The sequence below is a fragment of the Bombyx mori genome, chromosome 3 (genome assembly GCF_030269925.1).
Source record: "Bombyx mori chromosome 3, ASM3026992v2".
In the NCBI taxonomy this organism is placed as follows: domain Eukaryota; kingdom Metazoa; phylum Arthropoda; class Insecta; order Lepidoptera; family Bombycidae; genus Bombyx; species Bombyx mori.
The window spans coordinates 10,851,332-10,857,057 of NC_085109.1; the positions used below are offsets into that span (position 1 = coordinate 10,851,332).

The 5,726-nt window shown below is 39.3% G+C and overlaps 1 non-coding gene across 1 annotated transcript; it reads right to left on the minus strand.

Annotated features, from left to right (window-relative positions):
* Positions 1-229: 229 nt before the first annotated feature.
* On the minus strand, positions 230-1,531 carry LOC101738547 (uncharacterized). Its single transcript, XR_009976916.1, has 2 exons — positions 1,056-1,531; positions 230-541 (listed from the first exon to the last, which is right to left on the minus strand). It is a non-coding gene; the product is annotated as an uncharacterized LOC101738547 (transcript).
* Positions 1,532-5,726: the final 4,195 nt, after the last annotated feature.

Sequence of the window (5,726 nt, forward strand, 5' to 3'; positions counted from 1 at the left end):
GCTCTGCCTATTTCTGCCGTGAAGCAGTAATGCGTTTCGGTTTGAAGGGTGGGGCAGCCGTTGTAACTATACTTGAGACCTTAGAACTTATATCTCAAGGTGGGTGGCGCATTTACGTTATAGATGTCTATGAGCTCCAGTAACCACTTAACACCAGGTGGGCTGTGAGACCGTCCACCCACCTAAGCATTAAAAAAAAAGGTTATTGCGCCAAAATGAAACTAAGTAAGACAATGCAATGATTATAATACGGAACAAACTAAATATTACTACATTTCACATATAGCTATAATAACGTTATAAAATATACGTCTTCAGATTTAAAACGCTTTCTACTGGCGTTTATTATTTAAATTGCTAAGAAATCAAATTTTCTAAAAGTCCATTTTGTCTTTCGGCGCCTCTGACGTTGTGGGTGTGGGTTTGGGTGGGCCAAGCTTGGAAAGGTTGGCCACCTTTGTCGCAAATTTCACAAAGTTGGGCCCCGATGATTGGGGCTCTGCCTTCTGTCCATCGGGTTGGACTGTGGCATCGAGAGAACCTGAGAATGTGGGGAATAGCAATAAAGGAATAAGTTTTTGGGTTTGATATGTGTACATATTTTAACATTTTTTATAGTTTTTTTTCTCGGTAGGCAGCGTCTTGTTTTTGCCCCTGGCATTGCTGAAGTCCATGTGCAACGGAACCACTCACCATCAGGTGGTATGCTCGTCTGCCTACAAGGGCAATAAAAAAATCTTTAGCCTGAGTTACGAACCCTGAAACGCAAACACACGAAAAATGTTATGGTTATGAAATCCTGAAATACTTAGAACTCGTAATTAAAAGGGGAATCTACGAAAAGCAACGTACCAGACACTATTGTGGGGGTGACGAATATCGATCAGTTTGACCCACTATTCCAAATCCACGCTTCATATTTCACGCTTCTAAAAGCATCTAACCACTCTATCATTAATTACACAATTTACTGTATATAGGACGCTAGCTCTGTGTAATTGAATCTAGCACACCCAATTAAATCTGCAAGCAAATTAAAAAAAAAAAGTGCTTACTTTGTTCCGGGGAGATGGAACTCGGCTGCGACCCTGGTTGGTAGTCCATCTGTTTGTTTGTCTTCTCGTGCAAAAGTTCTAGGGCTGGCGTGCAGACGTTAACGGTTAATATGTAACGGTTATCATAAAATTATCTTATCACACGTATTGAAATGCAAATAAGATCATTGTTGAACTGACTCATTTGTTATCTGTTCTGTTACTGCAGAGGATATAAAAATTATTGCAGTCTCCTTTGTGTCTATGATTAATGGTTATACAAAAAAATAACCTATTGTTGTAGGTTATTTTTTTTTTGTTGTAATGGATCAAATACTAAAAAGAGCAAATAATAGTAAAGCAGGTAGGTACTGGCTTAACGAATTTTTAAGCATCTCGTTCTGCCAGATTAATTTTCACATATATTCAGGTTAACTTGCCCATTCATACCACGAACCAGACGTTAATTGCGGTAGTCCATAAGCAATAACAAATCACTGACCATCATGTAATGACATAGCATCCATTTTAGAGTCTTGTATAGTTTCTAGTTGTTGCCTGAATTTAGAAGTGATCTTCCTCCTCTGGTAGTCTGCCTCTATTTGTTGTTTCGTGCGGGGTATTCGAAAGCGAAAGCAGCAACACACTATCACCGCTGCAAGAAATTAAAAGAATAATGGTGGATAAACTTACGGACTGTTTGTGTCTTTACTGTGTATAGTAACTTCTAACTGGTGGTAGGACCTCTTGTGAGTCCGCGCGAGTGGGTACCACCGCTCTGCCTATTTCTGCTGTGAAGCAGTAATGCGTTTCGGTTTGAAGGGTGGGGCAGCCGTTGTAACTATGCTGAGACCTTAGGACTTATATCTCAAGGTGGGTGGCGCATTTACGTCGTGGATGTCTATGGGCTCCAGTAACCACTTAACATCAGGTGGGCTGTGAGCTCGTCCACACATCTAAGCAATAAATAAAATAAAAAACTGCTAAGCAGATATTAAAGAATCTTACGAAGAAATATCCTTAGATATTTTGTGAGCCATGGTTGAGTGAGACTTCGAATGTCATACAATTCACATTCTGACGGGAAGCCAGTGCTCGGTAATAGGTAGCTATAGCCTGATGATGATGAAGATTAATAGGTTAAGTCTTATGCAATATAAAGTGCAGCTTAAGAGCTCATTAAGTTCAAATATGCTCATAAATCATATTTATACAAAATGAACTTTGGCAAAGTTACATGCAACACATCGGTTGTAATTGAAATTGTCTCTGGGAAATCGTTCTAAGAAGATTTTAGTACTTACTTATACCCGTCACACCAGCTAGACACAAAAATATAAGTTGCCAAACTCTCAGGCCACCAACGATGTTATTTTCAAGCCATTCAGGTTCTTCAGAATTCTTTATCACATCCATAAAAGGATCCATCTTTCCGACCTTTCGAGTTAGTTTTAACTAGTTTATAATCGCTAAGCTACGTTAGGTTATATTTTACAGAAATATACACATATAGCGTCATTTCTTTCCAATTGGATTACTAACACTACGGGGCGTTCTAATTTTTAGGAGTGGTCAGACCGCACCCCATGCTTCGGCACTCCTTTGTTACCCACTATCCGAGTCTGTTCTACGGTATGAACTTCAATTATAAATAGTTGTGTCACCTAACAATAACTTTAAGTGCAATAGTGCTTTTTTTAAACAAAATCATAATTGTCGTAAATCATTTATTGACAAAAACACAACTTTAATCATTTATCTAAATTCTAGCCTTGAACAAATGTCAGTAAATAATTTATCTATTAAAACATCTATACTTCTATACTTAATATTATAAAGATTTGTTTGTTTGTTTGTATTGAATAGGCTCCGAAACTACTGAACCGATTTGAAAAATTCTTTCACTCTTTGAAAGCTACACTATCCCTGAGTGACATAGGCTATTATCTTTTTTGAAAAAAATTAGGGATCCTTAAACTTCAATAATGTAACCCAAGGTGTAAAAAAATTACCTAAAATATTTATTACAGCGCATGCGCTGCGAAAACTATTGATGATAGAATAATGTACTACGACTTTGTAGAACACATTATTATTTACAAAAAGTGTCGCGACAGCATATGTCTAGCTATTATAGTTATGCCGCAATAAGTCTTCTTTTATTTAAAAAAATAAAACAACGTTAAATATCGTAGAAAATTTTGTTAAAGACCCGAGCGGAGCCGGAGCGGACCGCTAGTATTACATAAAATTACTTTGAATTCAAATTTATCATTTTGTTAAAATTTTATTGTGTGGTAAAATTCAACTTATTGGGTGTGTTTTATCATTGACATCGCATTTCGTAAGCAGTGCTCATTGAATTTTATAAGTTGGTAATCGAAATGTCCCCAAGAGTCTAACCAAGTACTTACATATTATTTGTAAATTATGAACGAAACACGTAAACCCTACAATCCACATTTCACAAGCTGTCATCCGTTTCACACACAGCCAAATTCATGTAGCTTTAAATCTTACTTTCTTGTTCTTAGATATAAGTTATGAAATCCCGCTTCTACATCTTCTAAGGATCTGCCGCATATTTTGAAAGATCATATCATATAGGGTCAGTCAGGGAATTGTTTTTGAGAGTTCCGTTGGCAAACTGGTCAAACACAGAGGATCTAATTAATTGTCAATTCACATAGATGCTTCTGCTGCAAGCGTTCGCTCCTGATTTATGGAAAGTTGCTATCCCAAAAGTTCGAATTTAGCGGTAGGCGGTGGTTTGGCTATGTCTGTCGCAGAGTATCAGCAAAATAATAGGAGATAAGATTTCTCTGATTAAAAAGCATTAGAAGCCATATTTAGGTACTTCTTGAAAATAAAAAAGAATCTTTCGATCACAAACTTATTACTGAAAGATTTTCTTTATTTCGTTACTGGTTGTAAAGCGTGACTCTTAAACTGTATGACCGACAAACAATTTGGTTCTCTGTTTATCCTTTTACTGCTAATAATACCTAGCTCGTGTTTACTCCTTATATGAGCTTTGAAGGCAGACTAGCATACCACTTAATGGTGAGTGGTTACCGTCGCTCATGAAGATCAGCAATGCTAGGGGCATAGGCAAGTCGCTGCCTACCCCCTTTTTTCCTACCTATGCTGATAATTACATAACAGCAGAAATAGTTAAACGAATATTGTCGGCGAATAAATGCTACTTCGGCCTGCTTATCTATACTAAACTATTAAAAATCTACAGTGGTTTTTACGGATGTTCCGTTATAACTACTGAATCATGCATCCGATTGACTTGAAGCTTGGTATCCATGTAGAAAATATATGTACTTAATGGATAGGCTAATATTTATATGGTTGTTGGACTCCCTACACCAGTTGCGGGGGCATTAATGATGAGAATCTTTGTGGGGGTGAGAAATAACAATGTTAATTTTAAATGCCCAGCGAAGCGGACGGGTACAGCCAGTAGGTATATTATATTTCTGATTCAAAACTCTGTCACGAAATATCAAAATTCTTCTTTAAAAAACCCTACTGAGGCCCATTCTTATTTATGGCTCAGAGACATGGGTACCTAGCAAAAAGGATGAGAACCGTCTACTTGTGTTCGAGCGTAAGATCTTAAGACGGATATTTGGTGCTGTACAGGAAAACGAGATTTGGAGGACGCGTTATAACCACGAGTTGTCTGATATTTACACGGATCTTAATATCATAAAAACTATAAAAATTGGACGCCTACGATGGGCAGGACATGTAGTTCGAATGGAGGAGATCAGAATGCCAAGATAACTACTATATGGCAAACCAGACGGAAGCAGAAGTCGTAGCAGGCCCAAACTCCAATGGTTAGATCGCGTAGAGCACGACCTCAAAGCTATCGGTATCAGGAACTGGAAGCAGAAAGCCCTGAACAGAACAGTCTGGAGAGACATACTGGACCAGGCTAAAGCCACCCTGGGCTGTAAAGCCTAAGATTATATGCTGATAGCCTTGAGAGGCTATTTCAGCTTCTCTTTGACGTGAGCTCACGGGGCTCAAACCGGAGTGTTGCTAAGACTGGCCCTAGCAAGAGCAGTGCGTCGCAGAATCTATCACCGAATCGGAAACGCGACCTTTTTTTTTTTTTTTATTGCCCTTGTAGGCAGACGAGCATACGGCCCACCTGATGGTGAGTGGTTACCGTCGCCCATGGACTTCAGCAATGCCGGGGGCAGAGCCAAGCCGCTGCCTACAGTTACTGACCTACTGAGAACATCCGGCGAGAAACTCAGTGGGCTGTGTCTGTGGGTTAATTTACTCGTCGAGTCCTTCGTCGCAAGCGACAGGTTCGGCAAGGACGGTGACCGGTGCTTGAAGTACCTAAAAGCACTGTTAATGGATCGGGAGTATCCATACTGACGTGTTTAGGGTGACGTCGACTGTTTACCATTCGGTCCACAGGGTCGGGTATGTAATTTCCGGCGGCCACGACAAGAGGGTTTTCGTGTCGTGCCACCTTCTCAAAGTGGCGCAATGATGCCGACTGTAAATACTAACTGAGTCAAGCTCCAGGTAATCACGGATGTCTACCCCTGAGTAGGTACTCTCCGCAGGCTTCGTTTGAAGAAAGACGTCTTTACTTACCGTTTTCAAACGCTACTGACTGACATAAATATAAATTATCGGTTTAAATCAAAGTACATA